We start from the raw sequence: 18288 nt of genomic DNA, 5'->3' as shown, positions 1-18288 counted from the left end.
GCGAAGTAGAGAATTCACCAAATGCACTGCGGTGAAAGCAGCTAGCAGGCTAGAGAAATGCCAAATGCCAATAGGCATTCTGAAAACTGCTCTTACGGGCGGGGGCGGGGGGCGGGGAGCGTCCTATGGGAATAGACAGCCTTTCGATGTCACAAGTTCCAGGAGCAACTGCAGTTAAGGCTTGTTAGCTAGCAGCAGCCTGGCCTTGAAGCAATGATGGTCTTACCCAAACTTAGACAGAGAAACCCTGTCTCAAAAAAACAAAAACAAAACTTCCGTGTTGCGGACAAATTAGCGGACACCCAGAGCCTCTGCCTAAAATGCCCACGGTATATATTCCCTAAGCTCCCAGGCTTCCTCAGAAACTTCCTTTACAGTTTGATCTTCCACTGCCACACTGTTGCAAATGACAGTCACCTTCCCACCCCACCCCCTCTTCCTGCTTTATTTTACTTGAAAGAATGTATCACTTTTATCTGACAGTGTACAGTTACTTGTTTAGTTGACTTTCTCTTTGGTGTGTATGTGTTGTAGAATACTTTGGTTTATTCTGTGGAACATTTATTTAATGATGTAAAGATGTGTTGTTTTGTTTATATTGCATTTATTTAACTCTTTGAAACTGTGTTAGTTTGCCTGTCTAAAATACCTGATGGTCTAATAAAGAACGGAACAGCCAGTCACTAGGCAGGAGAAAGTTAGGTGGGACTGGCAGGCAGAGAGTATAAATAGAAGGGGAAATCTGGATGAGGAAAGAAGCAACAAAGGAGCAAGGAGAGAAGGACATGGAGGGAGGCAGTCACCCAGCCAGCCACGGAATAACTGTGAAAGTAAGATAAGCAGAAGAAAAAGAAAAAGCCGAGGGGCAAAAGGTAATTGGGATAATTTAAGAAAAGCTGCAAAGAAACAAGCCAAGCTAAGACTGGGAATTCATACGAAAAATAATAAGCTTCCATGTATATTTATTTGGGAGCTGGGTGGCAAGCCCCCGAAAGAGCTAAGAGTAAAAAGAGTTTTAAAAAGCGGGCTAGAGTTAAAAAAAAAAAAAATTTAACTCTGTGTGTGTGTGTGTGTGTGTGTGTGTGTGTGTGTACAGCTTAGGCATGGTCTCATATTGCCATGTTGACCTCAAACTCATTATGTAGCTGAGGATGCTCCAACTCCTGTACCCACCCTCTGAGTACTGAGATTATAGTTAAACACTATCCTGCCCAGTGTCTAAGGTTCTAAGGACCAAACCAGGGTTTCATGCATGCTAGACAAATACTCTAACACCCGAGCCACATTCCCAGCCCCTAGTTTTTGTTTTTGTTTTTTTTTTACTCCCAATGAAAAATTGATGAGGATGTAATTTTTGTGTTTTATTTCCTACTCTCCAATGCTTACAAAGATATTTGAGTATTCAAAATTTATAACTTGTATCTTAGTTATGATTACTATTGCCGTGATGAAACACTAAGACCAAAGGCAACTTGGGGAGGAAAGGGTTATTTCACTCATAGTTCCATATAACAGTTCATCATCAGAAGCAGTGAGGGTAGGAACTCAAGGCAGGAACCTAGAGGCAAGAGCTGGTGCAGAGGCCATGGTGGGGTGCTTTTTACTGGCTTACTCTCTATGACTTGCTCAGCCTGCTTCTTTATAGAACCTAGAACCACCAATCCAGAATTGTATTGTCCACAGTGAGTTGGACCTTCCCCTATCAATCACAAATAAGAAAATGACTTACAGGCTTGCCTAAAGTCCTATCTTATGAAGACATTTTCTCAGTTGAGGTTCCCTCCTCTCTGATGACTCTAGCTTGTGTCAAGCTGACATAAAACTAGCAACTAACATAAAACCAAGCATGTTCATAGGAGAACCACAAAACACACACATACGACTTCACAGAATAAAAACACTTCACAGGTGAAAGAAGAGGTATGCTTGAGAAAAGAATATCGGCCTACAAAAAAGTCAACCATGAACTTTAAATTCTAAGCAGACAATGGCTTACCTAGCATGTTTCAGGCCTTGAGTTTGACCCCCAGGACTTCAGAGAAGTTGTATGTGATTAAGTCCCATAAATATTGTAAGTCTGGGCATGGTGCTTCATGTCTATTTTTCCAGCACCTAGGAGGCTAAGGCAAGAGGATCACAAGTTCAAGGTCAGCCTAGTGTAACATACATTGTGATGGCTAAGGGAAATTCTGTTTTGTACTAGGCACCCATTTTAAATTCCTAAAGATAATCTCCTAGCAACTCTGACTCTTTGCCCCCTTCCTCCCCAAACTGGTAAAATTGTTATGAAATGATTAACCACTTGCTCTGGTTTCTTTTTTTAATTTTTATTGAGCTATATATTTTTCTCTGCTCCCCTCTCCCCTTCTATCCTTTGCCATGAACCCTATGCTCCCAATTTACTTAAGAGATCTTGTCTTTTTCTGCTTCCCATGTAGATTAGATCCATGTATTTCTCTCTCTTAGGGTCCTCTTTGTTGTCTAGGTTCCCTGGGAATTGTAAGCTGATTTTTCTTTGTTTTATGTTTAAAAGCCACTTATGGGTGAGTACATATTATACTTCTCTTTCTGGGTCTGGGTTACCTCAGACCATCCTTTTGGGTTTACCTGGATTCATCCATTTGCCTGCAAATTTCAAGATGTCATTTTCTTCTGCTGTGTAGTACTCTATTGTGTAAATGCACCACATTTTCCTTATCCATCCTTAGGTCGAGGGGCATTTAGGTTGTTTTCAGGCTCTGGCTGTGACAAACAATGCTGTTATGAACATAGCTGAGCACATGTCCTTGGTATGTATAGTATGATTGTTGCTCTGATTTCTTAAACTCTGCTTCTGAGTGTGCCGGTTCCTCTCTTCGCTATAAATTTCAGAGGGATGAAGTAATTGTGACCTGCCTTTAAAAGCACCCCTCACCCCAAGCTGGGCCTTAAGTCCAAATCCAAACCAAAGAAACTTAGGACACCTGCAGCTTAAAATAAAAATTTGACTAACTATAATTTAAATTAAGTCTGTGCTGTCTCTGTGTTTGTCATGTGTTGTTTAAGTTTGCTGCAAATTGACTCCGAGATAAAGAAGGTCCTCCCTTGCCTCAGACTTAAACATGTTTATGTTAAGTGTCCTCTAAACCCTATTCTGATCAAGTTGTCTCCCTGACTGTGTAACGGGAAGAGGAAAAAACAGCAAGAAGATAATAGTATTGAGAACATTGTGTCCTCAGGTTGAAGTAATCTATTCTTTTAATCCCAGTACTCAACAAGCAGAGGCAGGCAGATCTGTGTGAGCTTGAGGGCAGCCTGGTCTACATAGAGTGTTCCAGGATAGCCAGGGCTACATCCTGAGACCCTATCTCAAAAATACAAACAAATAAGCAAACAAATAAAAAACTAAAACAAAACCAAACCTACCTGTATTCTTGAGAAGAGCTAAAAGGATAACCATCTCAAACAGTACTATTGTTTTTCCCATGGGATAAAAAATGTCTGCAGAGGGACTAGAAAGCCAAAAAACTCAATGATACTCTTAACTAGGAATGACAGCGTCACTACTTCTCTCCCAGTGGATTTCTGCTGAGTGTCAGAAACTCCAATTTCATGATGCCATCTTCACTTTCTCAATTTGCCCATCCGATTGGTTGTCTCTGCTAGATGTTACAGGCACCTGCTTTGATGATGTTCAACTGCCTGCTTCATTAATCAACTTGCTATTTCCAATTTGTGCTAACTTTTGCTACATACACAAACTAACTCATTAGAACTGAAAGTGAAGCTATCATGGTTCATTCTCCAAATGGTACAGAATACCTAGGAAGGAAAACTATTGTGTCTGAGGAATGTGTGGATTCTTTTGTTTGATGAGTATGATTTTAATTCGAGCATGTTTACAGGGCATTCAAACCCTAATTTTGAATACTGAAAAATACACATCAGTACCTGTTTTTTAATCATTACTGTCATGTAGTTACAGAATTTCTGTGCTCTCTTCTTACATTAATAAATAATGATTTAAAATTCTGGGCAGGTAGGATGGCTTAGCTCTTGCTCTGTGTGCTGACTTATCTTATGTCATCTTGACACAAACTAGTTATCTGAAGGACCTTCAGTTGAGAAAATGCCTCCATAAAATCCAGCTATAAGGCATTTTTGTTTTGTTTTGTTTTGGCTTTGGGGTTCATTTCCAAACATATTTTTATTGATTACTTGGGAATTCCCCATCATGTGCTCAGATAACACTCACTTCTCAGTCTTCCCAGGTCCGCTCCCCCTCCAAAAAGAAAAAAGAGGAAGAAGAGGAGGAGGAAGAAGAGGAGGAGAAGGAGAAAGAGAAGGAGGAGGAGGAGGCAGAGGAGGAAGAGGAGCATGGTCAAGCTTCCAGTGACAAATGAGTCCCTCCCAACGTGCACCCCTACCAGACACCATCCGTTGTGGAGAGATATACTTCAGCATCTTTATCACAATTTTTAAGAGTTTTCTTTGATGGCCTCCTGTCTAGGCTGTTACTTTTTGAGGGGTGGTGGCAGGCTAGGAGTTGTCACATAAGCCTTCCATGTCCCTCTTTCACAACCATGAAATCACACCATCATCAATATCATTGCAAAAGTAGCTTCCTTGCTCTTTACAGATAGTGGGAGAAACACAAAAACTTCTTGGGAGATGCGAGAAGGCGAGCTGGTATAGGAGGCTCTTCTGTCCATGTGTTGCTTTCATTGGTTAATGAATAAAGAAACTGCTTTGGGCCTGATAGGGCAGAACTTAGGTAGGTGGCGAAGACAGAACTGAATGCTGGGAAGAAGGACAGAGTGAGAGACGCCATGGGATCCGCAGCCAGAGGTAGATGTGCTGAAACTTTTCTGGTAGGCCACTACCTTGTGGTGATACACAGATTGATAGAAATAGGTTAAACTAATATGTAAGAGGTAGCCAATAAGAAGTTAGAGCTAATGGCCAAGCAGTGTTTTAATGAATACAGTTTCTGTGTGGTTATTGCGGGTGTAAGCTAGCCAGGTGGCCGGGACAAAAGGTCCGCTCTCCATGCAACAGCCAGCTAGGTGAGCTGCTTGCTATTCAGCCTCTCTGGGGAGCAGGAGTTCTACTCAACCTTTAAAAATTGAGTTCTTTCAAGGGCCAGAAATTTAGATTGTAGCTTTGAAATAGTTGGTGCTTGAAGGAACAGAATTTCCTCAGGCTGTGGCTCTTGCAGCCTAACTGCTGCTGGTAGAGGTGGAGTTGCAATTGCTGACTAGCTTAAAAGACATAAAAGACATAGCTTAAAAAGCAGCAACAATTAAAAAAAGAGGACAGTAATTGATGCTCAACATGGGGCTGTATTTCCATGTGAGGCACCTCAAAACGTCAAAATAGTAAAAATCCAACAACATATGGCATGCCAACGTGGGCCTGTATTTCCACATAGAGCCAGAGAAAGCTGAAAAAAAAAAGTATATGGCTCCTGTAAGAGGTGCTGCTGTTCAATCAGCAGTGCTAAATAGAAAGTAGAGACTCACAAGCTAAGTGAAAATCGCTTGAGGCAGTACAAGTGCTGGTGTCCATAACTAGAAAGGTTTAAAGCAGTTACTGGTAAAGCACCTCTGACTTTGCCAGCCAACAGGCTTTGGGCTTGGCTTTCAGGACCTGACCTAAGAGTGGGCAGAGTCGCCTGCTAGAGTATACAGAGGACCCAGGTGTAGCTTAATAGTTTAAAGTTGTCTCATGCTGTCAAAAATGACTAAAAGATGCAGTAAAAGAAGTCCAAATGGAAAAAGAAATCTTTAAACAAGTTCCAATGTGTTTTACTATGTGTATAGGCTTAGGAAAGAAAGAAAATGGGCATAGGCAGTTATAGAAAGTTAAAAAAAATAAAAACATCTTTAAAGGGACAGTAAAAGTAATAGAAAAAAGCCATGTAAAGATGGAAAATACTCAGGGGGTCTGGATCCTATATGCTATTGTGTTGATGTTGAATTTTTTGATTTCTGAAAAGCAAGGGACAACTACTAAGAGACCTGAAATTGAAAGAGGGATTGTTGAAATAAGCCAGCCTAGATATTTTAAGACTGTCTTAACTTTAAAAAAAAAGCCAAAATGTGTATTTGTCAAATCAAAATCAAAAAAATGCTTTGGAGAAGTGGTTTTGCTTTTGTTTCCACAGGAAACAAGAGGCTGTGAATTTGTTCCAGGTTTATATGGATCTGGGTTGATCAAGGTAGACCTCCTGAACCTTGACAGGTGATATCTATCAACAAAGGATATACCAATGGTAAGTACCTAAAAGTTTTCTCAGTGACCCTAAAAATGCCTTTGCCCACATTCAGCAGAGAGCAATCTAGAGAACCCAACATCCACATTCCCAAGAGTTGGGTAGTGGGAGGCTTTTGGTTATATTGTGGGTCATGGATGTTTGTCATATTTAGGAGAATATAGGAATATACTAATATAAGATAAAAAGATATTTTGCATTGGCTTTTGATTTTGGTATATTGATACAAATTAAAAGTCAATTTTGTTACTCTGTACATAAGTTTTTATTCTTATTTAAAGGATCTGTGTATATGGATAAAATTTAAAGTAATTTTTCTTATAACACACTCTGTATATGTTTCTACTCTAAAGGATTTTTGTATATTGATACCAATTTAAGGGTATTTTTGTTACAACATATTGTATGTATGTTTCTGCTCTAGTTTAAGGTATTGTACACAGGTGTTTCATTTAAAAATGTAATGTAAATTCTAGTTTTTAAAAGCTCTTATTATGAACTATTTAGGGTAATCAAGAAGCACAGATCAGTAGTTAGTCATCTCTAACAGTCAAATCTGTAGATGTGCTAGGTATGCTTTCCAGATCATATAGAGATATATTTTAGATAGACAGATGCTCTTCAAACTTTTCAAAGACCTACATAATATGGCATTTAAAATGTTTTGTTAATCTAATGTTTTTCATGACAATGAGACACATCTGCTCCTAGAAGCACCAATTTACTTTAGAGATAATGGTCATCAAAGAAACTCCTTATGGAATTGCTTTCAGTGTGGCAAGGCTAGCCATTTGGGCAAGAAACTTCTATTGCCTGGACTGCTTGACAGTATGTCGTATAAACTGGACATGCAGGATCCATAGGTAAGTAACCACTGAACTTTACCAAAACAAGGCAGGATGGTCTTTCAGGGTTCCTACTTCACAGAAAAAACTGCCAGACATTTTGCAAGACATAGGAAAATGACTGACAAACTGATAATATAGGCAGAATAGTCTTTCAAATTTCATGCTTCATTGAAAAGTCTGCCAGATACTCTAGGCCTGTAGGCTGAAGATGGATACCCCAATGATGCAGAGGAACTTTGGGTGACTGTGTCCAAGCAGTCAGATGTCTCTTTCTAAAGTTTTTGAAAGTCGTTTGCAATGTACTTTTTGTTTACTTAAATAATATTATATCCTTCTGGTGCCTTGGATGGAGTTGAAGACTAGATAGTTATAGTTGCAGATTTCTTTAGATATGGTAGAAAGTAAGATTGGACGGTGGTGGTGCATGCCTTTAATCCCAGCGCTTGGGAGGCAGAGGCAGATGGTTTCTGTGAGTTGAAAGCCAACCTGGTCTACAAAGTGAGATCTAAGACAGCCTGGACTATTACTCAGAAAAACCCTGTCTCAAAAAAAAAACAAAACAACAAACAAACAAACAAACAAAAAACCCAAAACAGAATAAAAGAACATAAGTTAGGTATAAAACTTTGGATTCACTAACATAGGACAGATAATGCATTATTTTCTCTGAATATGCTAATTACAAATGGACAGAATATTATAAATGTAATTATTGCTTGATAACTATTTTTGTTGGGTATAGTTTTACTATGTTAAAGTTAAAACCTTTCTTTTTATTTAGACAAAAGGGGAAAATATAAGCAGAAATGAAGATGGAAAAAGTCAATATTACAACTAGAAAATTCAGGGAAAGTCTTTCACGTGGAATGAATCAAACAGAGGTTAAAAATAATCATTACTCAAAGATAAAGTAAAGGATCCAGACAAAATGTGGGGAAAGTTTAAAGCTTAGGAAAGGAACATGTAGGAAATCTGGGACACCATCAAAAGACCAAATCTTTGAATTATAGGCATGGATGAGGGAGAAGATGCACAGACCAGATATTTAATAGGATTATAGAAACAAACTTTTCCAGACTAAAGGAGAAGGCTCGTTCGTTTCCCCCATCGCCTGGCTGCCCAGACTTTTGAAATAACCACACAGAAACTGTATTAATTAAATCACTGCTTGGCCCATTAGCTCTAGCTTAACAACCACCATGACCAAGTAGGCTTCATCCAGAGAGGCAGGGATGGTTCAACATACAAAAATCTGTCAATGTAATCCATCATATAAATAAACTGAAAGGAAAAAAAAATCACATGATCATTTCATTAGATCCTGAAAGAGCCTTCAACAAAAGTCAACACCCCTTCATGATTCATGATTCAGGTCTTGGAGAGAGCAGGGATACAAGGAACATTCCTAAACATAATAAAGGCAATATGCAGTAAGCCAACAGCCAACATCAAACTACGAGAAACTCAAAGCAATCCCAATGAAATCAAGAACAAGGCAAGGCTGTTCACTCTCTCCATATCTATTCAACATAGTACTTGAAGTTCTAACAAGAGCAATAAGAAAACAAAAGGTGAAAAAGGTGACACAAATTGGAAAGGAAGAAGTCAAACTTTCATTATTTGCTGATGATACAATAGTATTTATAAGTGACCCCAAAAACTTTACCAGAAAACTCCTACAGCTGATAAACACCTAATAAATGGGACCTCCTAAAACAGAGAAGCTTCTGTAAAACAAAGAACATGGTCAACAAGACAGAAAGGCAGCCTACAGAATGAGGAAAGATCTTCACCAACCCCACATCTGACAGAGGACTGATCTCTAAAATATACAAAGAGCTCAAGAAACTAGAATTTGAAAGAGCAAATGACCCAATAAAAAATGGGGGTACCGACCTAAACAAAGAACTTTCAACAGAAGAATAGCAAGTGGTCAAAAGACACTTAAAGAAATGTTCAGCTTCCTTAGCTATCGGAGAAATGCAAATCAAAACAACTCTGAGATTCCATCTTATACCTGCCAGAATAGCCAAGATCAAAAACATGGATGACAACTTGTGCTGGAGAGAATATGGAATAAGGAGAACACTTCTTCATTGCTGGTGGGAGCGAAAGCTTGTACAGCTGCTGTGGAAATCAGTATGGCGGTTTCTCAGAAAATTAAGAATCAGTCTACCTCAAGACCCAGCAATACTACTTTTGGGCATAAACCCAAAGGATGCTCAATCATACCACAAAGACATTTGCCCAACTATGTTCATAGCAGCATTATTAGTAATAGCCAGAACCTGGAATCAACCTAGATGCCCCTCAGCCAAAGAATGGATAAAGAAAATGTGGAACATCTACACAATGGAGTACTACTCAGTGGTAAAAAAAAAATGACATTTTGAAATTTGCATGCAAATGAATAGAACTAGGAAAAAACCCAGACCCAGAAAGACAAATACTACCGTATGTATTCACTCATAAGTGGATATTAGACTTAAAACAAAGGATAACCAGCCTACAGCCCATGACTCCAGAGAACCTAGACAACAAAGAGGACCCTAAGAGTGACATACATTGATCCACCTAGGAAGGAGAAAAAGACAAAATCTCCTGAGTATATTGGAAGTATGGGGGGGGCAGGAGGGAAGGTGGAGGGAGTAAGGAAGGGGAGTGAGAAAAATGTATAGCTCAACAAAAACAATAAAAAGACAAACATCAAATAAATAAACAAACAAAATACAAATAAATGACTTAATGATACAACTCAAGAATTTGGAAAAACAAGAATAAACCAATTTGAATTCACTAGATTGCAAGAAATAATGAAAATCAAAGTAGAAATTAATGAAATAGAAACAAAGTAATATGAAGGATCAATAGATCTAAGATCTGGCTCTTTGGGAAGATAAACAAGATTGACTGACCCTTGCCCAACTAACCAAGAGGAAGAAAGAAACGGATGGCTCAAACTAACAGAATCAGAAATGAACAGGGAAGATTACAACACAAGCATTACAATAGACATCAAAGAAATACAGAATATTATAAGGAAATGCCCTAAAAATCTGTACTCTATAAAGCTTGTGAAATCTAAAAGAAATGGATTAATTCCTTGATTCATCTAAACTACCAAAGTTAAACCAAGGTGAGATCAACAACAAATAATGAGATTGAAACAGTAATAAAAAGCTAAAGTAGTGTAATCACCTTAAAAAACAAAAACCCAACATGATCATCTCAATAAATGAAGACAAAAATGATCAATTGCTCAGCCCCTGCAACCTACAAGTCCTATTCTGCCCCCAAACCTACCCGTCCCCCGCGACCTCAGAGGATCTCTGATGTACAGACTGCAACTGTACAGAGTGGACCAAGAGGTGAGTGACAAGCTCCCCAGCGGGACAGACCAGTCTCTAGGGTTTGGGGCAAAAGCCCTCCCCCTCCCCCACCTGCCTCAGCTTCACTAGTAGGCCAGTAGACAAGCCTCCTGCAGGTAGGTTGCTCCAACCCTCCCCCACACATGGATCAGACCCTGTAATCAACAAGTCCCACTCCGCCCCCAAATTCATTGATTTCCCCCCAACCCCCCAGCCCCCATCCTCCCTCACCCCACTCCCGGTACCTCAGAGGATCTCTGACGCACAGACTGACTGCACAGAGTGGACCAAGAGGTAAATGGCCAGCTCCCCAGCTAGACAACCTAGTCTTCAGGCCCTAGGCCCTGGGGCAAAACCCCTCCCCATCACTTCAGCTTCACTAGCTGCTAGCAGGCAAGCCTCTGACAGGAAGGCTGCTCCAAGACTCCCCACCCCCACCCCCGCCACCCCTCATCTTTCAGACCCTGTAATTGACAAGTTCCACTCGGCCCCCAAACACACCCCTCCCCATGACCTCAGAGGATCTCTGATGCACAGATTGTGACTGCACAGAGCCAACCAAGAGGTGAGTGGCCAGCACCCCAGATGGATAGTCCAGTCTCTAGGCCCTCAACCCTGGGTCAAAGCCCCGGGTCCCTTCCCCACCTGCCTTAGCTTCATTAGCCAGCAGGCAAGTCACCTACAGGCTGTTCCAACACCCCCCTCCCATCCATCCAACAGACCTGTAATCCACAAGTCTCACTCCATACCAAACTCACCCATCCCTGGAGACCACAGCAGCTTTCTGAAAACAGACAGTGACTGCACAGAGTACCAAGAGTTGCTCCATAAGACACAGACAACAACTGCAACATCAGTCCAAGACACAGACACTGACTGCAAGGATTGTACCAAGTGGCAAAGATATAGTCTGCACCAATTGGAGGAAGAGATGAGTAGACACCAATGTAAGAATACATTCAACAACATAAAGAGAAACATGGCAACATCAGAACCCAGTAGTCATACAACAGGAAAACCTGAACATTCTAACCCAGAAGAAGCAGAAGAAAAAACCTTAAATAGAACTTTATGAAGATGATAGAGACTCTTAAAGAGGAAATGAAAAATTCCTTTAAAGAGATGGAGGAAAAGACAAAAAATTAGAAGAAATCAATAAATCTCTTAAACCCATGAAAACCAAGGGAGGGGGACAATCAAACAGGTGAAGCAAACAGTTCAAACAGTTCAAGACTTGAAAACTGAAATAGAGGCAATAATGAAAACACAAACAGAGGAAATTCTGGAAATGGAAAATCTGGGCAAATGAACAGGAACTACAGGTGCAAGCATAGCCAACAGAATACAAGAGATGGAAGAAAGACTCTCAGATGTTGAAGATGGGGTAGAAGAAATAGATTTATCAGTCAAAGAAAATGCTAAATCCAATAAATTTTTAACACAAAACATCTAGGAAATCTTGAAAAGGGAAAATACCACCCTGGACAACCCCCTCCTCGGTGGTGGTATTCAGATGGGTCTCCAGCTAGGAAGGCAGGAAGAGATAAGGAAAACAGGAAGCTCCTGGACAACCCCCTCCTTGGTATTTAGGTGAAGCTCCTGGACAACCCCCTCCTTGGTATTTAGGTAAAAGGTCAAGAATTTGCCACTGAGCGCGCACTCGTAGCCTTATTTGAATTGACCAATGGAATGAATCCCCATAACCACGCTTTTCGCTTCTGTTCCCGCGCTTTTGCTCTCCTATAAAAACCCCTCACCCCAGCCTGACGGGCGCGCAAGTCTTCCGAGAGACCTTGTCGCCCCAGGTACCTGTGTATTCGAATAAACCTCTTGCTGTTTGCATCCGTAAGTGTGGTTTCGTTTGATTCGTGGGTACGGGGGCCTCTCTCGAAAGGAAGACATCCCTCGGGGGTCTTTCAATCTGGGATACCAAGAAAAGAGCAAACCTAAGAACAATAGGGATAGAATAATTCCAGTTCAAACGCACAGAAAATTTTGTTAAAAATATAATGCTGGCATGCCCCGGCAGACTCGCAGAGCAGCCGCTAGTCCGACAAGAACAGCTGTGGGTCCCTGCAAGATCCCCAGGGTGGCAGGCTGGTCCTGCCATGCGGCCCGGAGAGCAGGTGGGTGGGTGCAGTGGATAAAAGACTTACAGGACATAGTAAATAGGCGTAAGGCTAAACATAAAGGTAAACATTTATTACTTAAAGAAGAGGGAGACAGAGAGACATGGAGACAGACATAGAGGTGACACAGAGAAGACACTTGCACATGCTGAGAGAGGGGGAGAGAAGAGAAAGGTTAAGATGGCGACCAGGGGGTCAGAAGTTGCTGGGAGTGGGCGTGGCTTGCCCTTAAAGGGACCAAACCAAAAGAATAACAGAAATATATTCAACAAAATCGTAGAAAAAAACTTTTCCAACCTAAAGAAGGATATGACTATGAAGGTACAAGAAGCTTACAAAACACCAGATTGACTGAACTAAAAAAAAAAGTCCCCTCACCACATAATCAAAACACTAATCATACAGAATAAAAAAAGAATACTAAGAGTTGCAAAGAAAAAAGGCCAAGTAACATAGAAAGGCAGGCCTAGCAGAATTACATCTGACTTCCCAATGGAAACTTTGAAAGTCAGCCCTGGACAGATATGCTGTAGACACTAAGAGGCCATGTAAGCAAGCCTAGACTACTATACCCAGCAAAGCTTTTATTCACCATAGACAGAGAAAACAAGATATTCCATGACAAAACCAAAAGTACTAGACAGAAAGTACTAGAAGGAAAGCTCCAACCCAAGGAAGTTAGCTGCACCCATGAAAATACAGGCAACAGATAACCTCATACCAGCAAACTCCAAAGAAGGGAAAACCACAAACACTACCAATGAAAAATAACAGGAATTAACAATCACTGGTCATTAATTTCTCTTAATAACAATGGACTCAATTCACCTATAAAAAGACTCAGGCTAACAGAACGGATATGAAAACAGGATCCACAAGAAATATACCTCAAATACATCCCAACCTCAAAAACAAGACATTATGATAAAGTAGAGAGTTGGGGAAAGATTTACCAATCAAATGGACCTAAGAAACAAGCGGATGTAGCTATTCTAATATCTAAAAAAATAGACTTCAACCTAAAAATAAAAAGAGATGGAGAAGGACATTTCATACTTCATCAGGATGAAGTCTCAATCCTGAACATCTATGCCCCAAATACAAAAGCACCCATATATGTACAAGAAACGTTACTAAAACTTAAGTCATACATCAAGTCCCACAGTAAGAGACTTTCAACACCCCACTCTCACCAATGGACAGATCAGCCAGACAGAAACTTAACAGAAACTAACAGATGTCATGATTCAAATGGACTCAACAGACGTCGTCTATAGACCATTTTATCCAAACACAAAAAAATACACCTTCTCAACACCTCATGGAACTGTCTCTAAAACTGACCACATACTCGGTAACAAAGCAAACCTCAACAGATACAAAAATAACCCCCTGTATCTTACCATGGTTTAAAGTTAGAATTCAATAATACAAATTGCAAAAAAACCCACAAACTCATGGAAATTGAACAGTGCTCAGATGAATCACCTCTGGGTCAAGGAAGAAATAAAGACTTCCTAGAATTCAATGAAAATGAATGCACAACATATCCAAACCTATGAGACACCATGAAAACAGAGCTAAGAGAAAAGTTCATAGCACTAAGTGCCTACATAAAGACAGTAGAGAAATCTCACAGTAGTGACTTAACAGCACACTGCAGACTCACTCAGTAGGAGTAAACGACAAGAAATAATCAAATTGAAGACTGAAATCAACAAAATAGAAACAAAACAATACAAAGAATCAATGAAGCAAAGAGCTGGTTCTTTGAGAAAATCAACAAGATAGACAAACCCTTATCTAATCAAAAGTCAGAAGACTTCCAAATTAACAAAATCAGAAATGAAAAGGGGGATATAACAGACCTTGAGGAAATCCAGAGAATCATTAGGTCATACTTTGAAAACTTATACCACAAAATTGGAAAATCTAAATGAAATTAACAATTTTTGGATAGGTCCCACATACCAAAATTAAACCAAGACTAGATGAACAATTTAAATAGACCTATTACCCCTAAGAAAATAGAAGCAGTCATCAAAAGTCTCCCAATTAAAAAAAGAAGAAGAAGAAGAAGCCAGGGCCCAATGGGTTCAGCACAGAATTCTTCCAGAACTTAAAAGAAGAGCTAATACCTATGCTCATCAAATTGTTCCACACAATAGAAATAAAAGTAATATTGCCAAATTCTTCTGAATATGAGGCCATGGTTACCCTGATACCCAAACCACACAAAGACACAACTAAGAAAGGGAATTACAGACCAATCTTCTTCATGAACATTGATGTAAAAATACTCAATAAAATTGATTTGGCAAACTGAATCCAAGAACACATCAAAAATATCATCTGCCATAATAAAGTTGGCTTCATCCCAGAGATACAGCGACATTTTCACATATGAAAATCTATCAATGTAATCCACCATATAAATAGACTGAAAGAAAAAGACAATATGACCATCTCATTAGATGCTGAAAATGCATTCAACAAAAACTAATACCCTTCATGATAAAGGTCTTGGAGAGATCAGGGATACAAGGAATATATCTAAACATAATAAAAAAAATATATACAGCAAGCTAACAGCCAACATCAAATTAAATGGAGATAAGCTCAAAGTGATCCCACCGAAATCAGAAACAAGACAATGCTATTCACTCTATATTTATTCAACATAGTTCTTGAAGTTCTAGCTAGAGCAATAAGTCAACAAAAGGAGACCAAGGGGATACAAATTAGAATTGAAGAAGTCAAACTTTTGCTATTTGCAGATGGTATGATAATATATATATGAGACCCACCCCAAAAGTTCTATGAGGGAACTCCTACAGCTGATAAACACCTTCAGTAATGTGGCAGGATCAAGATAAACTAAAAAAAAAAATTAGTAGCCCTCCTATATACAAATGATAAAGGGATTAAGAAAGAAATCATAGAAACATCACCATTTACAATAGACACAAGTAACTTAAAATATCTTGGGTAACTAATCAAAGAAGTGAAAGACTTGTATGACAAGAACTTTATGTCTTTGAAGAAAGAAACTGAAGAGGCTATCAGAAAATAGAAAGATCTCCCATGCTCTTGGATAGGTAGGATCAACATAATAAAAATGGCAGTCCTGCCAAAAGCAATTACAGATTCAGTGCAATTCCCATCAAAATCCCAATACAATTCTTCACAGACTTCAAAAGAATAATATTCAACTTCATATGGAAAATCAAAAAACCCAGGATAGCCAAAACAATCCTGTACAATAAAGGAACTCTTGGAAGCATCACAATCCCTGACTTCAAACTCTACTATAGAACTACAGTAATGAAAACAGTTTGTTTTTGTCATATAAACAGACAGGAGGACCAATGGAATTGAATCAAAGACCCAGATATCAATCCACACACCTATGAACACCGGAGTTTTGACAAAGAAGCTAAAATTACACAATGGAAAAAAAGAAAGCATCTTCAACAAATGATGCTGGCATAACTGAATGTCAACTTGTAGAAGAATGCAAATAGATCCATATCTATCACCATGCACACAACTCAAGTCCAAATGGATCAAAGATCTCAATATAAATACAGCCACAATAAACCTCATAGAAGAGAAAGTGGGAAGTAGCCTTGAATGCATGGGAACAGAAGACTACTTCCTAAATATAACCCCAGTAGCACAGACACTGAGTGCAACAATAAATAAATGGGACCTTCTGAAACTGAGAAACTAATTGAAGGCAAAGGACACAGTCAATAAGACAAAATGGCAGTCTACTGAATGGGAAAAAATTTTCACCAACTCCATATCAGACAGAGGACTGATCTCCAAAATACATAAAGAACTCCAACTAGACATCAAAATACTAAATAATCCAATTAAAAGTGGGGTACAGATCTAAACAGAATTCTCAACAGAAGAATCTCAAATGGCTGAAAGGCACTTAAGGAAGGAACTGCTCAACTGTCAAGGTCTAGCCCCAACATAAATCATCTCCCAGACCAGTGTAGAGGCGTGAGAATAATTGAGATACAGTTCATACAGCAATATCAGGAGGGAGTCTCAAGATTCATTCACATACTGAAGATCACCCATGTTTATTATACAAACAGCTTTTATATCAAAAGGTAAACTGAGGTGGAAGTTCGTTAGCATTCTGTTTCCTGAGTAGCAGGACTAAGGTCACATCTGCAACTATGGCTCCTCTGTCAAGTAGCCTGAATTAGCACCTCTTCCCAGGCGATCTCCATATAGAAGATCCTTCTTAAAAAGAAGGGCAAAGCAACATTAGCATACCTTGACCCTTTGTTAGGATGGCCACAGTTTGTCTGGAAAGAGTAGGTGACCGCCTTTTGTGAGGTCAGGTGCAACCTATATGGTCTGAGAGTCTGGCCGCCATACAATGTAGAAATATGGGCCTGTATATGGCCCTACACTCAACATTTTTAGACATCATGGAAATGCAAATCAAAATAACTCGGAAAAAACCATCTTACACCAATCAGAATAACTAAGATCAGAAACACAGATGATAGCTAATGCTGGAGAAGATGCAGAGTAAGGGGAACACTCCTTCATTGCTGGTGGGAGTGAAAATTTATATGGCCACTTTGGAAATTGATATGGAAGTTTCTCAGAAAATTGGAAATTAACCTACCTTAAGACCCAGCAATACCACTCTTGGGCATATACCCAAAGGATGCTGAATCATACCACAACAAGGACATTTGTTCAACTATGTTCATAGCACCATTATTTGTAATAAACAGACCCTAGGGTCAACCTAGATGCCCCTCAACTTAAGAATGGTTAAAAAAAAAAAAAGTGATAATCTATCCGATGGGGTAGTACTCAGTGGTAAAAAAAAAAAAAAAATCCGAATCTTGAAATTTGCATGCAAATGAATGGAACGAGGAAAAAAAAACCATCCTGAGTGAGGTAACTTAGACCCAGAAAGACAAACATGGTATGTACTTATAAGTGGGTATTAGATTTAAAGCAAAGGATAACCAGCCTATAGTCCACGACCCCAGAGAATCTAGGCTCCCAAAGTCCAGTCAAAGAGAGGGTGGAGTAATAATATGAACAAAGAGTCAAGACCATGATGGAGATACCCACTGAAACAGCTGACCTGAACTAACGGGAGCTCAGTTGACTCTGGACTGACAGCAGGGGAACCAGCATAGGACCACACTAAGCCCTCTGAATGTGGAGACAGTTATATGACTGGGTCAGTTTGTGGGGCCACTGGCAGTGGGGCCAGGGTTTATCCCTACTCCTTGAACTGGCTTTTTGGAGCCCATTCTCTTTGAAGGAATACCTTGCTCAGCCTAGATATAGTATGGAGGGCCTTGGTCCTACCTCAAAGTGATGTGTCAGACTTTGTTGACTCCCCATGGGACGGCTTACCCTCTCTGAGTAGTGGGTGGGGAGTTGTGTGTGTGGGGGAAGGTGGGGAAGAGGAGGGTAGGGAGTGGGAACTGGGATTGTTATGTAAATTTTCAATTAAATAATAAGGGGCTGGAGAAATGGCTCAGCGGTTAAGAGCACTGACTCTTCTTCCAGAGTACCCGGGTTCAATTCCCAGCACCCACATAGCAGCTCACAACTGTCTGAAAATCCAGTTCCAGGGGATCTGACACCTTCACACCAATGCACATAAAATAAAAGATAAATAAATCATAAAAATT

The 18288-nt window shown here is 39.8% G+C and overlaps 1 long non-coding RNA gene across 1 annotated transcript; it reads left to right on the top strand.

Annotated features, from left to right (window-relative positions):
* The first annotated feature begins 3938 nt into the window (after positions 1–3938).
* LOC146892943 (uncharacterized) lies at positions 3939–12318 on the top strand. Its single transcript, XR_015738857.1, has 3 exons — positions 3939–7116; positions 7883–12059; positions 12096–12318. It is a non-coding gene; the product is annotated as an uncharacterized LOC146892943 (long non-coding RNA).
* Positions 12319–18288: the final 5970 nt, after the last annotated feature.

Source organism: Myodes glareolus, chromosome 9 (genome assembly GCF_982192425.1).
Source record: "Myodes glareolus chromosome 9, mMyoGla1.1, whole genome shotgun sequence".
NCBI lineage: Eukaryota > Metazoa > Chordata > Mammalia > Rodentia > Cricetidae > Myodes > Myodes glareolus.
This window is presented reverse-complemented; position numbering and strand designations above follow the sequence as displayed.